The sequence below is a fragment of the Oncorhynchus nerka genome, linkage group LG15, assembly GCF_034236695.1.
Source record: "Oncorhynchus nerka isolate Pitt River linkage group LG15, Oner_Uvic_2.0, whole genome shotgun sequence".
Lineage (NCBI taxonomy): Eukaryota > Metazoa > Chordata > Actinopteri > Salmoniformes > Salmonidae > Oncorhynchus > Oncorhynchus nerka.
Window position 1 is genome coordinate 76,224,589 of NC_088410.1, and position 18,596 is coordinate 76,243,184.

The window sequence follows — 18,596 nt, forward strand, 5'->3', positions numbered from 1 at the left end:
TACAAAAACATGACAAATAAAATAGAAAAAACCCATTACACACACATCTCCCACTCCTTTTCATGCAAGGGGCTCATTCTGCCTTTGGGTGGAGAACAGGCTTGGAGATAGGGGTTTAAATATAGCCTGGAGGAGTACATTGGGCATGGGGGACAGTGTTTCACACTGCATTCCCGGAGTGTCTCCGTTTTAAAATGATACAGACAGAGAGGCCTTATAAAGACCAACCCAATTGTTCTCATCGTCTTTGAACTGGACATGGGAGCACGAGGGTTGGAGTCCCATGGGACCCGTAAGCCTGTCTCTCTCCAGATGTATAGGGCCATCATCCAGTGATTCACCTTCCATACATCTGATCTCCCTGCATCAGGATTGGCAGAGATATGCCCAGGGCCTAAGCCCCTGATTTACAACAAGGTGCACATCACTGGGATTTCTATCCTGAAACAATACCCCATGTTACACTGGTCATCTACATGACTTCAATACAAGTCAAGTATATAACCAACGCCTTCTAAAAAAAAAACACAAAGTAAAAGGTAAGAAAATGAAATAAATGAAGTAGACTGGCTTTTCCTCTCCTGGGGCAGATAAAGCCTTCCATGGTCAGAGCAGAACACCGCAGGAAGATACTAATGACTGGAAGGTATCTGAGTGGACAGTAATCGCTGAGACTGTGATGTAAGCAGACAATCAGTCACCACCACAGTGTTAATCATTGCATTGCTCCTCTACATCACCCTGGCAACAGCCAAGTTAAACAGCTACACTCTGACACACTGCACAGTCAGTCAGTAGACACACCCAACCCGTAAAGACCCTGTCCACTGGTGAAGCTAACGCCCAAGAAATGACTGACCCACACACAGACAAGTTCTTACTAGACTAGAGATACTTATTGTTTTGTTTTCAGTATTATTCACCACTGTGGAACTCTTAATAACCACCTATGGACTGGTTGGTACAAATCCTCTGAGGTACTGGTTGAGTGGTGGTGCCATTCATTTAACAAACCCAATATTAACAGTTTCATTTGCCATAGGGCAAGGTGTCATCCAGGCTCTTAAACACCTCCTCTAAAGTGTTCAACACATCCACAACCCTTGCCTTCGAGAATAACAGCCATGGAGCTGAGTGGGCTTGATGTGGTATCCGAAAGGAACCCCATTCCCGACTAATTCCAGAGCAGCTCCCAGAACCGCTGCTGTGTTTCTGTGTCATCATTCCAGACAGCATGTTTAAATGGCAGCTCAGAGGAACAGCTGCTGTGTTTCTGTGTCATCATTCCAGACAGCATGTTTAAATGGCAGCTCAGAGGAACAGCTGCTGTGTTTCTGTGTCATCATTCCAGACAGCATGTTTAAATGGCAGCTCAGAGGAACAGCTGCTGTGTTTCTGTGTCATCATTCCAGACAGCATGTTTAAATGGCAGCTCAGAGGAACAGCTGCTGTGTTTCTGTGTCATCATTCCAGACAGCATGTTTAAATGGCAGCTCAGAGGAACAGCTGCTGTGTTTCTGTGTCATCATTCCTGACAGCATGTTTAAATGGCAGCTCAGAGGAGAGAAGGATAAAAGGTTCAGAGGAACAGCTGGAGGCAGGCAGCAGCCAAATTTCTATTATTTCTGCTTCTTTTGTTTTCTCTGGACAGGCAGGGAAAATAGGAGGACAGATTATTTCTCTATTTTTTAAATGCCTTTTGTTCTGAGATCAGATGGGCATTTCCTTTCAGTGTATTTAGTCTTAAATTGTCCTAATTTGGTAATTTATTGAAGCAGACATGTTCATCTTTAATCAGTGTTAAACTGGATTGCACTACATACCAAAGAGGAATCAAACAAAAAAAAGGTGTTTATTAGTAGCTAATTACTGGCGACTCAATCCAATATATTCAATCTAATGGAGATTAGGCCTGCACCCACCTGCCGCAATAAATAATAATACATTATTCTTGTCCAACACACACACACCATAAAATATACATTGATTGAACACTATCAAAGAATGTACGTGGCCTCCCGGGTGGCGCAGTGGTTAAGGGCGCTGTACTGCAGCGGCAGCTGTGCACAATTGGCCTAGTGTCGTCCGGGTTAGGGAGGGCTTGGTCGGTAGGGAGATGTCCTTGTCTCATCGCGCACCAGCGACTCCTGTGGCGGGCCGGGCGCAGTGCGCGCTAACCAAGGTTGCCAGGTACACGGTGTTTCCTCCGGCACATTGCTGCGGCTGGCTTCCGGGTTGGATGTGCACTGTGTTAAGAAGCAGTACGGCTGGTTGGGTTGTGTATCCGAGGACGCATGACTTTCAACCTTCGTCTCTCCCGAGCCCGTACGGGAGTTGTAGCGATGAGACAAGATAGTAGCTACTACAACAATTGCACATCACAAAATTGGGGAGAAAAAGGGGTAAAAAAAAATAATAAAAAAAAAGACGTAATCTCACTACACCTTTATAGAATTTGTAAAGGTTTAGTGTCAGAAGTGCAGGAAGTGAGAGAGGACTATATATTTATGTAACATTAACTGAGGATGGCAGCTTTATACCAGATGACCGTGTTACTTATTCATAAGTGTTACTTGTTCGGTAACTGCTACTGGGACAGATGCATGGTATGTCACATGTGGCCAGGTTTTCAGGCTCCTGAGACCTCAGTCCTTATACGGAACTGTAGCTATGCTGTTCTCATGCGATATTATCAAGCTGTCATTGGGGAACCCATCTGTGCAAACTATCTGCAAGTTTGAAATGCTGACAAACACAACTAGTCTAAACATGGCTTAAAACAGTGGACCAGATTAAACAATCTCATGGTGTTGAAAGGGGATGGTCAAAAACCAACTGACATTATTTTGCACATCAAGACTGATAAAATGGTTGGTTGCCTATGAGCCGAGGCTACCTGTAGTCTAAATGTCTGTTTCAGAGCAATGCAGCCTGATATCTCCATTACCCCTGGACTCTCGGGCCAACTGCTGGAGTGTCCCATTATTCATTATTCCACCAAATCCGTTCATATGCTAATCCAAAATGACCTATCCTGACTCAATCAATCCCGCGGCCGGCCACGTCCAGACCATAGAGGCAACACAACAAAGACTAATCCCACTGAAAAAAAACTGGTTAGCTTGACCGCCGCGCCACGAAGAGTAGAAAGAGAAAATGGATAACAACACATCCATTACGGAGGATAGTCTATGAGTCAGTAAGGTGAAAATGAGTGACACCGTCAGTGCAACTATTGCGTACGAGCAAAAAAAATGTAACGTTCAAATAAAAAACATCTATTACAGAATAATCAGTGTAATTGCTTAGTAGTTGCAATGTAAATATGATTGCCTAGTTCTAAATCATGAATAGGCCTACCTAGTCGTTAAAATACATTTCACCTCATACCTCATTGATGTTGATATGATTTAGTTTAAATCGAGCACACCACGAATGAGCCACAGACTACATTGTAGCACACATCTTGCAGTCAGGAAATATCAAACCCGTTCTAAACACGACCTTTCAACGGCAGTAAAAGTTCACTCAAACTGGAAATGTTGATTAAACTTGGCCACAGTTTAAAACCTGAAATAGATACTGTCTTGAAGGTCCGGACACAACAGAGCGCAAAGATAGCCTTGTCAGCTGTGTAAATAACAGATTGATACAAAATAACGGAGCCACAAACGGTAAAATGTAGTCAATGCTTACCTTATCACCAAGTAGGTGTGAGGGAGAGCATGGCTATGCACCCGGTGATAATAGCTTTCAACCACACTTTCCTCATTGCAAGCCTTTTCATAGTCTACTATTCCTGCGACACAATTTTACGAATCCTGCACTCTCACTCTCTGGTCAGTGCGAAGGCGCAATCTGTTCCTCTAGGCTCTGTCCTCTTCGCTCTGCGAGCCTTTTTGTCAAGCTGTTCTGCAAACACATTCACCAAGCGCAAGGATTGGTAAAGCGACACAAAACCCAATAAGCGGTTAAACACAAATACCCCTACATTTAGTCCACCTACATTGAGATAATGCAATAGCCTTAACTTTGTAGATTACGTTTCGAACGAATCCAAAACAATAATTTACGGAGGCAGCAACAGAAAGCTAGAAAGTTGAAAAACGATCCACAGGGACTCCTTTACCGTATGCGCTTAGTTAAGGAGCGCTGAGCAGGGGACTTGCTCACCCCGAGTGACTGGCTGAATAACGGAGTAGCCTGTCCTTGCCAGGACCACCGCACCCCCACCCCTCCCGAATGCTAATGACCATCCGTGATGTCAGCAAGTCACCATCCCAACACTGGTATAATTAGCGGCGTGAATGACTGGTGTTTTGGAGTCATTTGCATGCAAATTAAACAATTTCACTGAATCAACTGCCCCAGGGCAGCCAGCTAGAGAGCGAGAAAGGGAATAGAAGGACCATGCGGTATTGGAGGGATTGCCAAAGACTCCAGCCACCCTAGTCATAAGACTGTTCTCTCTGCTACCGCACGGCAAGCGGTACCGGAGCGCCAAGTCTAGGTCCAAAAGCCTTAACAGCTTCTACCCCCAAACCATAAGACTCATGAACAGCTAATCAAATGGCTACCCAAACTCTTTGCATTGCCTGCCCCCCCCCACCCCACATTTTTACACTGCTGCTACTCTCTGTTTATTACATATGCAGTCATTTTACCTCTACCTGCATGTACATATTACCTCAATTACCTTGACAAACTGGTGCCCCTGCACATTGACTCTGTACCGGTATCCCCTGTATGTAGCCTCTCTACTGTTATCTTTTTGTTGCTCATCAATTTTTTGTTCATTTCTATTTTCTTATTTTTTTTCTTATTTTTTTTTAACTTCAGTTTATTTGAGTAAATACTTTCTTTACACTTATTCTTCTTAAAACTGCATTGTTGGTTAAGGTAAGGGCTTGTAAGTAAGCATTTCACTATACCTGTTGTATTCGGTGCATGTGACAAACATTGATTTGGAAACAAAATGCATAACAATTACCAAAATAATGGAGGAGAATGGAGAAGGGTTATAGATAGCCTATAGCTTACAGAACACTGGTGTGGAATAGAGTAAGGTAACCAAACGTTTTTTGTATTTTATTAGGATCCCCATTAGCTTTTGCAAAAGCAGAAGCTACTCTTCCCCCTGCCCTTATTTCCCAATACACTGTAGCCGAAGAGGTCCTATTATATACTGCTTAGTTAGTTATCAAATGTTTACCAACAGATTTAGAAGAAATACATTGTTACAAGGCCTGTCAAATAGCTTCCCGAGCATTGGACTAGTAACTGAAAGGTTGCAAGTTCAAATCCCCGAGCTGACAAGGTACAAATCTGTCATTCTGCCCCTGAACAAGGCAGTTAACTCACTGTTCCTTGGCCGTCATTGAAGATAAGAATTGACTGACTTGCCTAGTTAAATAAAGGTCCAATAAATAATAAAAAAAACAGAAGTGAACAATAGCGTTCACCTTTCAGCTCTTCCACAACAGTGAGTATGAGGGGATGGAGACAGGCAAGACAGTTATTGAACACTAGGCAATTGAAACATAGTTTAGAGACAAAACAATTCATATTGACCTTGTACTTCCATCATAAAACAACTTCCAAATGTAGAAACAATGACATACAGTATAAGCAGTTGTAAGAACTATAAACTGGGTGATAGGGGTCTGTCGGTTTGGGACCAAAATAAATAGTTACACTTTTGGAATGAAATCAGTGTGTCAAGTTGCAAACCAAAATATTCATTTGACTTACTCTCTAACTTTTGTATAATTTCAGCCAGTAGTTTTGAAAGTGGTGCTCACGAGCCAAAAGTGGTACCCGTTTTTTTGTGTACTTGTGTATCCAATTGTGTACTACGTCATCCATTTAGTGTGATATGTTATGAGTTTTGCCATTTATATTATATCATACACATTTAGCAATTTGTGTGATATGTTCCAAATCCAATTCCTGCAATATGTTTCAAATTGGTTGGGCTTTAGATCCCGGAGTGCATTTAAAAATATATATTTTTTAAATAAAACCCCCTTTTTCTCCCCAATTTCATGGTATCCAATTGTTAGTAATTACTATCTTGTCTCATCGCTACAACTCCCGTACGGGCTCGGGAGAGATGAAGGTCGAAAGCCATGCGTCCTCCGAAACACAACACAACCCAACCAAGCCAAACTGCTTCTTAACACAGCACATCCAACCTGGAAGCCAGCCACACCAATGTGTCGGAGGAAACACTGTGCACCTGGCGACCTTGGTTACTGTGCACTGTGCCCGGCCTGCCACAGGAGTCGCTGGTGCGCGATGAGACAAGGATATCCCTACCGGCCAAACCCTCCCTAACCCGGACGACGCTAGGCCAATTGTGCATTGCCCCACGAACCTCTCGGTCGCGGCTGGCTGCGACAGAGCCTGAGCGCAAACCCAGAGTCTCTGGTGGCACAGCTAGCGCTGCGATGCAGTGCCCTAGACCACTGCGCCACCCGGGAGGCCGCCCGGAGTGCATCTTTAACTATGGAAAGTCAATCAACATTAATTCTTCCATTTGGGATGTGATTTGGTATTGATCGGTTTATTTGTGGACTCAACCTGCAATTAAAAGGGACTAAATAAACAGGCTGAGTGTTCTCTACTAGATTAATTATATCTTGGCTATTTTGGTTAGTCGTAATTTACAAACACTTGCATGGCTCTAAGCCTGTAATACTATCTGAGCTCCTTTCCAGAATCAGTGTTAGGAGTGTTTAACAATGTCTGACTGCTGCTGCTAATTTGCTTATTTGTCTTGCATTGAATGTGGTTGATTTCAAAGGGGAAACGGCGCAATGAGGGGGAGTTTGTAATTAAATCAAGATGTGTTTATTCTTCCTCAAAAGCCTCTGCACTGCTTTAGCCAAGAGCCAAAAAGTAAAGTAAAAAAACAAAACTCTTTGAAACAGTGGTTGAACGCTGTATAAACAGTTTGTGAAGCTGGTAAAACCAGCCGGTGGCTCTGAATGACCTCCACATTTTGAGGAAGACGCAGTCTTCTTTCCGTTCTCCTTTACCTCCTTGAGTCAGCCTACAGCTTTTGCTCCCAATGCTGTGTCTGGCTTGGATTCCATCTTCACACGTGGCAGACTGCCTCTCCCTGGCCTGCACGTCTTTTAGCCCCACACACAAGAGTATCAATTGCCCCTTATCCTGAACTTAAGGCCTTTCCACAGGATTTTATGAGGAACTGTAAGTGACAGCGTCCCCACTCCTCATAGCGGATCAGCTGGTCTGGGGACCGTTGCTAACCTCATATGGGCTCTGCACTTTCCCAATAAACTTATCCAGGGCCTGTAACTGCTTTAATGCTCTAATAAAAATGTAGAGGCCAGCTTGGGAAACATGCCACAGATAACATTTACTTTACTGTAGGCATGCAGTGCCTCTGCATGGTCATTTTAGTCGAGGAGTACAAGTTTACTCCCTTCAAAAGCATGTAGGAGCATATCAGTGCTTTTGTCCCGATCAAAGCACAAGATGAACGATAGTGCATACTTACTGCCCCGAGGGATGAACAAGCCATGTCAAATATGTTTTATAGTTGCACTTCCTGAGAGGATCTTATCATACACCACTATTATATAAACCTTACCAAGGAACAAACTAAAGTAACAACAAAAACATTATCTGTCACTATAACAAAGAGCAATGGCTCCAATGGCCCGAGTTGACCCACAATTTCATGTAACACCACCCTCTTCTCTCCTTTCATGTGGGAAATGCTGATGATGACTATCACTGAGTCAACACCAAGGCAGCTGAATCTCACCCCAACAGCTGATCACTAAGGAGAGAAGAGAGAGCAAGAGAAAATAGAGGGAGAGAGAGAGAGCAACAGAGAGAGCAAGCGAGAGAGAGAGAAAGAAAGAACACTCCTTTTCTGGTGTGTATAGATATCTACATTCTGGTGTGTATAGATATCTACATTCCTTTTTAGTGACTGGGCTGGGCTTGCATCAAAGCAGTTGGGTCCAACAAGCAAGTTAGATTGATCCAACTTCCTTTCCCACAGACTAGACATATTTCCAGCCTCAGATAGGGATTTAGGGGGTTGGAGTAATTCCCCAAATCTCTGCTACCGCTTTTAGAAGTCTCTTCCAGCGCGTTTACCCATGTACTCTATCCTTAGAGTAGAGGGTCTGCGGCTGTGGATGGATACAAAGCTCACGAGCACTTCTACAATAGTGTTCACAGCAGATAAGTGACTATTACACACTCCATGTTGAATGTTAAATGGATTAATTCCACACGGTTTGAGCGGCATAATTGTATTTTTATAGGGGGAGAGAAAAGTTTAGCCAGTTTGTTGAAATTATAATTTGCTTGGGGGTTCGTGAACAGGGAGAGTGTGTTTTCCTGCTCCAACTCCATTCATGGAGGGGCCCTCGGCTCTGGAGTGATCTTGAGGAGAGGCTCCTGATGGGTAGGCTATTTCTGCCCCTGCTGGCCCACTTAAAACAAGAGGTCTTCAGCATGGAGAAACGTGTAGCTAGGGCCCCATCCATCTCAAGCCACAGGAAGCCTGGCTTTCAGGGGCTGTGGAGCACGTTCCTCAGTCCACAGTACCCTACTCTACCTCTGTCTCTCGGAGTTTTCCCAGTCCTACATGCGGATTCTGATTAAAAACATAACTGGGTCACACTTTCCTCTGGTTGAAAAAGGGGTGGGACGTAGATGCACAGGGAAATGTCGACTGATAAACATGAAAAATGTAGAAAGAAATGGTTTTACATCAACGTGAAATAGGAAAATTAAAGTGAACCACCTGCTGTCTAAACCTCCCACACCAAACATACAAGGGCAGTTTCATGACTAAGCTCCCATTCATCCACCAGTGGGAGGAATAATCCATAGTCATGTCGGCCATGTGGGTGTCAGTACCTCAATGGGTGATCACTCCCATTCAGTCAGACTGCAGGGTTCTGGAACACCATACATCTCTCCTCCTTGGAGCTCCGCAGCCCTCTCCTTCCTCCCTGCAGTCGCCATGCGGAGAGGAGTGACCAGATGTTCATTAATAAAGGATATCATCACCCTCATTAGGGTGACCACAGCAGTGCAACAACCCAGCAGCTTGATACATTATTGCCTCATTCCGTTTGAGAACGTCACACCACACAATACCCAATACTAAAGCCTCAGACACACTCTACAACACCACAGACAGGTATGCAGAACAACAGTACATGCTGATAACGCATACTACTTGAAGAGAGAAATAGAAGATGCAAAATTGAACACAATATGTGGTCTGGGACAAAGACGTAGACTTGTTTTCATGTTGAACATCAATAGAGAGTAAAAATCCTCAGGTCGGTCGGCCCAGTGATTTAAACACAGCCGTGTGATTATCTTCTTCTATTTAAGCCAATCACTTGGGTAGTGCTCCAATTTCTCCAGAGGCTCCTGTAACGGTTTAAACTTGAGCCATCCAAACTTTTAGTTAAATAAACCCTTGCTCAAGTATGCCATGTTTAAATATTTAGTTTGAGAAAGACTGGCTGGAAGGAGAGAAGGATCAGTCAAACAGTGGTGGGTCTGATTGAGCGGTTCTGTCTGTCCATTCTAGTCCAGGACCAGGAGGGAGTACAGTGCTCTGCTTATGTCCACTTACAGCTCCGTTTGATTTGCAATTTGTTATCAACACAATTCAAGGCCATGGTAGAACATTCCTCAGACAACTGTCTAGAGGACACTTTTCCTCCTTGTTGTTGCACAAATAAGAACATGTAGTAGACTAAAAAAACAGAACATAAGTCATGCTTACTAAGTTTTTACAAATTACATTTTAAAAAATCTGTCAGATGTTATTCGTGCAGTAAGTAGGAACTGAAAGTATGTTCCTATTCAATTTCCAATGGCAAAGACAATATAGGGAAGAGAGATGGGGGAAAAAAAAATACATCTGAACAGTTAGTCCTCGGGGTTTTGTCTGCTACATAAGTTCTGTTATACTCACAGACATGATTCAAACCGTTTTAGAAACTTCCGTGTGTTTTCTATCCAAATCTATGAATAATATGCATATCTTATATTCTTGGCATGAGTAGCAGGAAGTTGAAATTGGGCACGCTATTTATCCAAAAGTGAAAATTCTGCCCCCTGGCTTTAACCTTGAAGTTAAGAACAACTGCTTATTTACAATGACAGCCTACAACTCATGCAACAGCAGCCACACACACACAGTCTGGTAAATGTATCAGGGTTAGGGATCAGGGAGGGCGTGAATTAGAGCCCAGGACGGACTGATATAGCTTCCTGTTACAGGAGTGAGAGTGCGAGAGAGATTGCGAGAGAGAGACCTAGAGAAAACCAGGATGCTCTTTTATTCATCTGTAGGAAAACATATTACCATTAGCTCATGCTTTAAATACCTCCGTGATTTGCAACAGAGAATAGCACCTTTGAAAAATCGGATCAGTCCTTTCTGCAACATGCCTATTACAAACACCAAGCTCCAGTCAGTTTGATCGGTTGGTGTTGTCAAAATATGATTGGTTAGAAACTTTCACAGAGGCCCATATCTTGCAGCATTAGTAGAGCCAGTTTGCTACCGTCAAGCCCATCTGAACTCTATGTAGACCTACACAGGAATAGGAAAACAGACCGGCTTACTCACCAATCCATTTCCACCCTCCCCTTTTCACCTCAATAACCCTAAAGCGTTTCACTTACATCACTATCTCACAGGGGAATTATGCTTTTAGTACTACAGGCTATTTTGGATTAAAATTAATTTAATTGATGAGGTTTTTCAGAATAAAGTAAAAGCGAAGGTGTGTAGAGTCAGGATTGAATAGACTTGTCTGATATGAACAGATGACATTGGAGAAGGAGAAAAGGGGGATTTAATACACTGAATCTGATTTCAGAGCTTATCTAAGTGGCCAATAGAAATATAAAGAGGATGACTTCCTGACCACACAACAGAGGTTCTGTGAGGGGGCCCTCATCCAATCAACAGTGTTTCATCTCAACAACCCTGAAATAAAACAACCACCCATCCAATTCACCAACTACAAAAACAACAACAGTTCACTTTGGTCAGGCCATTTATTCCACCCAAGGTCCATTTCATTATCAGATATCCTGCAATAAGCTGTGATGACACACGCTCCATGTCGATATGACCACCGCTGCTTTCTCCACAGGAGCTGTCTTGCCCAGGTCCGGTGGGTTTACATACACCTTAGCCAAATACATTTAAACTCAGTTTTTCACAATTCCTGACATTTAATCCAAGTAAAAATTCCCTGTCTTAGGTCAGTTAGGATCACCACTTTATTTTAAGAATGTGAAATGTCAGAATAATAGTAGAGAGAATTATTTATTTCAGCCTTTATTTCTTTCATCACATTCCCAGTGGGTCAGAAGTTTACATACACTCAATTAGAATTTGGGTCGCATTGACTTTAAATTGTTTAACTTGGGTTTCGCCTTCCACAAGCTTCCCACAATAAATTGGGTGAATTTTGGCCCATTCCTCCTGACAAAGCTGGTGTAACTGAGTCAGGATTGTAGGCCTCCTTGCTCGCACATGCTTGGCCACAGTCCTGGCCACAAATTTTCTATGGGATTTTTTAATTTTACCTTTATTTAACTAGGCACTTGCTAAGAACAACTTCTTATTTTCAATGACGGCCTAGGAACAGTGGGTTAACTGCCTGTTCAGGGGCAGAACGACAGACTTGCCAGCTCGGGAGTTTTGAACTTGCAACCTTCCGGTTGCTAGTCCACCACTCTAACCATTAGGCTGCCCTGCCGATTGAGGTCAGGGCTTTGTGATGGCCACTCCAATACCTTGAATTTGTTGTCCTTAAGCCATTTTGCCACAACTTTGGAAGTATGCTTGGGGTCATTGTCCATTTGGAAGACCCATTTGCAACCAAGCTTTAACTTCCTGACGGATTTCTTGAGATGTTGCTTCAATATATCCACATAATTTTCCTCCCTCGTGATGCCATCTATTTTGTGAAGTGCAACAGTCCCTCCTGCAGCAAAGCGCTCCCACAACATGATGCTGCCACCCCCGTGCTTCATGGTTCTTCGGCTTGCAAGCCTCCTCCTTTTTCCTCCAAACATAACGATGGTCATTATGGCCAAACAGTTTTATTTTTGTTTCATCAGACCAGAGGACATTTATCCAAAAAGTACAATATTTGTCCGCATGTGCAATTGCCAACTGTAGTCTGGCTTTTTTATGTCGGTTTTGGAGCAGTGGCTTCTTCCTTAATGAGTGGCCTTTCAGGTTATGTCGATATAGGACTCGTTTTACTGTGGATATAGATACTTCTGTACCAGTTTCCTCCAGCATCTTCACAAGGTCCTTTGCTGTTGTTCTGGGATTGATTTGTACTTTTCGCACCAAAGTACGTTCATCTCTAGGAGACAGAATTCGCCTCCTTCCTGAACGGTATGATGGCTGCCTGGTCCCATGGTGTTTATACTTGCGTACGATTGTTTGTACAGATAAGCATGGTACCTTCAGGCGTTTGGAAACTGCTCCCAAGGATGAACCAGACTTGTGGGGGCTTACAATTTTTTTTCTGAGGTCTTGGCTGATTTCTTTTGATTTTCCCATGATGTCAAGCAGAGGCACTGAGTTTGAAGGTATGCCTTGAAATACATACACAAGTACACCTCCAATTGACTCAAATGATGTCAATTAGCCTATCAGAAGCTTCTAAAGCCATGACATAATTTTCTGGAATTTTCCAAGCTGTTTAAAGGCACAGTCAACTTAGTGTATGTAAACTTCTGACCCACTGGAATTGCGATACAGTGAATTATCTGTTGGTAAACAAGTGTTGTAAAATTACTTGTGTCATGCACAAAGTAGATGTCCTAACCGACTTGCCAAAACTATAGTTTGTTTAAAATAAATTTGTGGAGTGGTTGAAAAATTAGTTTGAATAACTCCAACCTAATTCCGACTTCAACTGTGCACGCACGCACCCACACACAAAACTATTTAGGCATTAGGGATCTTAATCCAGAAGGGATTGAATGTCTCTGCTGTAACCAACAAGCTTGATCTTGACATCTAGCCACTTAGCTACAAATGAGGAAACCAAATGCATAGCTGGAGCCCTGAGGTGGATATAATTTAGTTCACATCTAAGATTTCTAATAGTTATACTTATAAGCAGTGTCATAGTGTCACCCCCCCGCAGCCCCCACCCCAAACATCTATATACATATATATATTTTTTTAAAGATATTGGTATTTTGAAATATCCCGGTATAAGGTATAAACAGTATATCGCCCAAGCCTAGTATGTGTTGTGTTGAGACTCAGTGTGTTAGCAACGCAAGGACTGATTGGAGAAGGTCTGAGACAGCACTAAGGAATAAGGAATAGATGACTCATTCAGCATCCACGTGTACTGTGTAATCATGAAAACTCAACAGAACACACAAATACACGCACACACACTCACACTCACAGACAATCCAACAAAAGGTAGAGGCATTGAGACACTCAGGAGCCCCTCCACCACGTTCCACAGAACAGAAGACTGCCGTTACTGCTACTCTTCCATCTGTCTGTCCCTGCTACTCACTGTAGCTTCTATTACTTCCCCTTGTGTAGACTTTGGCCCATTAGAAATCAGTGAGAGAGCAACACCCTGAGAAGAACTAAATGACCCAGGCACAAGGCTGTTTATATAATCCCGGCCTGCCATTCGCCCCTGTTTATTTGAACTACGAACAGCACCATCCATGTGTATGTGGAGGGGGAAGGCAAGGTCGGCTATTCTAAAGCATATCCTGTGTCCTGCCCCTTTCACACTCCTCCACGCTCTTAGCACACTTTTCACAGCGCGTTTATCTCCCAGCAGGCGCCGGCAGTCCTTTGCTTCTCCAGGCACAGATAGTCCTCTGTGTGCCCAGCCAGGGTTGCACGGCAGACGCCCCACTGCCTTCCTGAAGCCACAGAGCACTGTGACCCACATATGGGTAGTACTCTTTCAGCTTTTGACCACTGCCTGCTAGTCCCTCTCCAGATCCCTCCACTGCACAATGCCAGTGACTATGCATGGAGATTACTCAAAGCAGCCCCTGTGATGAAGGAGGGAGACTGGAGGAATAGTGGGTTTGGGATGGGGTTGGTAACGGTGCCTAGGGGTAGGGGAGGATGAGAGAGTGTATCGTCAATGAACCCAATGTTTTAATCCACAGCCTGGAAGGACTGTGCCACCAAGCCAGATACTGTGAAATCTCAAAGAACACGCATGCGCGTACAGACAAATAGATAGATGTCGGTACAATATTGAGTTAACTTTTCGTAGTTTACTTTTTGTGGATGTGAATGTACTGAGATGTAAAATAGCAGACATTTAGCTAGGCTGACATTTATGAAGGACTGGTGGGCTGTGATTTAGCTGCTTACAGTTGCGATTTCTGACTCCCAACTATCCATGTGTGGGTTTCTCTAAAATAGCAACTCATACATTAATGGCAAGAAATAGACTGTTCAGTATGATGTGGGAATATTGACCAGGAAAATCAGATAGCAATGCTGTCACATTTGACATAAGACTACGTTATGAATCTAATGTTTCAGGCTCCACCCATTCTCAGTTACACACTAGTTTTACACAGTGTATATGTGCAATCATTAGAAAAATATAACCTAGCAACTGAATGTCAGTTGAGGTCTGTTTTGGGTTAAAGTGATTTTCATTCTGAAGACTTCAACCCTCTTTAGATATCCCCTAAAGGCCCTTTGACTTGTTGGACTCGTTGACCATTTACTTGCAGGTGGAATGTTTAACTACTGCAAATGTTTCCTACTCACCTCTGTTGCTATGCCTAGCATCTGTAGCTCCCACCAGTTACTTTATACAGAAACACACTCACATACACATGACCAGCTGAGAATATTACTCATTTCCATCAGCTTCACTACACATATTTGTTTTCTTATTGTGCAATGCTTTTCCAGAAGAGCTTGGGCTAAACTACAAAATAAGAACATTTAATGGTTTGGAATTGGACACGGCAGTTTGATTTCAAAAAGCCCCTTTTACATTACGGGAAAATCAGCCTGAATTCCAAATCCAATTGAATTAATCCTTGTATTGAATTTAAGAAAAATGTGCTTGGTGCCACAGCTCTGGTATGTAGGCCAGTGTATTAGTGGGCAGAGTAAAGCCTGCTGCTATGATACAGGCTGCAGTGCTACTGGTCTGCCAGCCAGAAGACAGCGCTGCCTGGAGTCCAGTTGAATGACCCTCAGCCTGCCCACCCAGCTTTAAAGAGGATGAGGAGGTCAGAGAAAACAGACTGCGAGAGGGAGAGAGACAGAGAGAGAGAGAGAGAGAGAGACTGCGAGAGAGAGAGAGAGACAGAGAGAGAGAGAGAGAGAGAGAGACTGCGAGAGCGAGAGAGAGAGAGAGACAGAGAGAGAGAGAGAGAGAGAGACTGCGAGAGAGAGAGAGAGACTGCGAGAGAGAGAGAGAGACTGAGAGAGAGAGAGAGAGAGAGAGAGAGACTGCGAGAGAGAGAGAGACTGCGAGAGAGAGAGATACAGAGGGAATGAAAGAGAAAGAAGAGAGAGAGCGAGAGAGGGGGAGAGGGAAAGCGAAAGAGAGAGAATTGAAGAGAAAAAGCAGTGGAAGAGAAGTCATTCATCTGACATGGTGCCACCAGGAGTTGGTATTTGGCTGGCTACAAGTAATTAGAATACATTTCCCCATGGAGTGTATCACATTATTGAAACCTTCCATTGACAGATCATTCTGGTTTTCTCATCATAAGACTTCTGTATGTCCCCTACTGCTTTGAGAGGGAGGCCATTAATCTACACAGTGAAACCAGGGGCTGGAGGGGTGAGGTCATTGACATCGACCAACCAATGAGAGTTCCTCTCTGTCTCAAGGTGCAGAGCCCTTGGCCATCACTAAATCACCGCCCTCAGTCAAGATGACTTCCCGTGGGCCCCAGGGCCCTCTGCTGTGCCGACACCTCCAGGGAGAGCGTGAGGAAAGCTTTGGACTATGTACAGACTCAGTGAGCATAGCCTTGCTATTGAGATAGGCCACCATAGGCAGTCCTGGCTCTCAAGAGAAGGCAGGCTATGTACACAATGCCCACAAAATGAGGTGAAACTGAGCTGCACTTCCTAACCTCCTGCCAAATGTGTGACCATATTAGAGACACATATTTCCCTCAGATTACACAGACCAACAAAAGAATTGATCAACTCCCATATCTATTGGGTGAATTACCAGTGTTGTCAGAAGAATATGTCAACCAGTGAAGAACAAACACCACTGTAAATACAACCAATATTTATGTTGATTTATTTTCCCTTTGGTACTTTAACTATTTGCACATCGTTTTAACACTGTACATAGCCATAATATTACATTTGAATTGTCTCTATTCCTCCAAAGTGTGTCATGTTTACTGTTAATATTTTATTGTTTATTTCACTTTTGTTCATGATCTATTTCACTTGCTTTGGCAATGTAAACATATGGTTGCCATGCCAATAAAGCCATTTGAATTGAATTGATAGTATACCTGGCATTAATGTGCCCTTTGATCAGAGGTATATTAGTATTCGGCTGGCCTGACCAAGCCTGGTCCCTCTGTGTCCCCTAAGGCCACGGACCTGATCAGCCCACTGTTTCATCTCACCTTAAACTCTATTGATTACTCCTAAAATGCAGAGCCTTTAGTCTTTCGTGTGGACATAGGGGAGGACGTCCATTTCCTTGACCATTTCCAATCAATACATTGGAAAAGGCTGGGGAAAGTATTAACTGAGAGAGCAGCTTCAGTCTCTTAAAAAAAATGTGAAAATGGACAGATGATCATGAGAAATGGTTAGATAAATCTAAAAATAAAAACAAGCAGTATAAGATGTCTCCCAAATTGGAAAAGATGATGACATAGCAGAAACCGGAGTGTTGCACAAAAAGCTTGAACAACACATGAACCCTGCCATCTGAGACACATTTAGTATGTGCAAATTATTACATATTTCTCAAAAATAATATTTGAGATGTCTTTAATCTGTTGATGCAAGTTTACTCCTATTGAATGTTATATTCTAAGCATAAGTAAGCAAAGTATAGTATAGTGAAGAAGCCCAAACCCAGGGGATGCCACCCCCTCTGAGCACCCCCCACGTCAGCCACCCTGATAGTCCTGTCATGACGTGGCCCTCTTTGGGGATAGCGAGTACCATCCTCCTCTCTCACCACCTCTCTATCTTCCCAATACACCCAGGCTCTGTTATGCAAGTCATAAATTCCTAGAGGAGTCTCTCCTCATGACCAGACAGTATAGAGAGAAAGTTTCACAGGAGAACAAAGGAAACTCTTCCGCATCACAGAACTTGAGAACTGAACAATGTCTGTCCATGTTTTGGAGAATGTGTACACGGTTGGGGGAGAATCCAGCTAGGACCGGTCCATTTCGTTTAATGTTTGTGAAACTCATGAGAGACAATACAGCCACATTACCATAACTCTGTTTATACAAGAGTCTCAGTTGTGAGGCTTGCATCTAATTGTTGTGTAAAATGAATGACTAAAGATGAAACTTTGTGAAATTATGTAATGTGATTTTAAACTGTTTAATGAAGGAAACTCCAATTCCCTTTGGAGTTTAACTAAGTCATAGGCCCGCCCCATGAGCACAGACATTGATCTAGTGTCATGGGACAGCTCTTTCCTACTGTTCTGGATATAAACCCCACCTTGGGAATTTCCCTTGAGACCAGCTTACCTCGATTACCGAGAGGGCTAAGGTTTGAGTAGAGACCATGCATTCCTCGTTTCTGAATTCTTAACCATACCACGTGGTTAAAATCTGAGACTATTGATCCGACAGAATAAGAGCTACTCTTCGATACTAATTACTATTCTGCAGCTAGAAATTATGTACCCGTGAATGCGAGGACCGACAACCACCGAAACATATATTCTATAAGGACATTTCTGAATGGGACTCTGAAGTACCCATTCTAACCACGAAAGACAGGCTAACAGAAAGGACTATTCCAACAGAGATCACGACGACACACTGAGAGTAAATATATATATTGTTTGCAATTATTCCAGAATGAGTGAGCGTTCATGTGCGAAGGATTAGCATTTCAATTATTATAATTATCAACCGTGTAGTGTCTTTTGTCTTTCGCGCCCTTCCACCCTGCTACCATGAAAATACTTCCACCCTGCTACCATACAGCAGGTAAACGCAAGTATTTCCTGTGACAGTGCCTCAAAACCAAATGTTTACCTGGCCCACCACTCCAATCTGGACTAGAACAGCCTCTATGACCAGGTCCACCTCTACAAGGCAGCAGTGCCCACCACTCCACCCTGGACTTGAACAGCCATTACGACCAGATCCACCTATACAAGGCAGCAGTGCCCACCTTCGCCAGCACCCTAAAGGACATCGCCCTCAACCGCAGCCCCAACACCACACACAGGAGCAACAGATAAATAGACACCGCGCCCAGATCAGCAAGACACTCTCCCAGACCTACGGGACCCTCCGCGGACCTACATATAGAGGACCCACAGCGAGCGGACCTACCTACATCT

At 43.4% G+C, this 18,596-nt stretch overlaps 1 protein-coding gene across 6 annotated transcripts in view; it reads right to left on the bottom strand.

Annotated features, from left to right (window-relative positions):
• The window catches only part of LOC115143318 (prickle-like protein 2), a 111,333-nt gene that overhangs the window by 25,667 nt on the left and 67,070 nt on the right, over window positions 1–18,596 (bottom strand). Inside the window, exons 1-2 of one of the 6 annotated variants that reach the window (XM_029683597.2) lie at window positions 4,130–4,235; window positions 3,697–3,912 (exon numbers count right to left, since the gene is read on the bottom strand). The exons of 3 other annotated variants lie outside the window; for them this stretch is intronic. The gene's annotated coding sequence lies outside the window, so the exon portion shown is untranslated. Of the gene's footprint in view, window positions 1–3,696; window positions 4,236–18,596 lie in introns of those variants that run through there. 2 more of the 6 variants (XM_029683596.2, XM_029683594.2) reach the window with 2 other exon arrangements.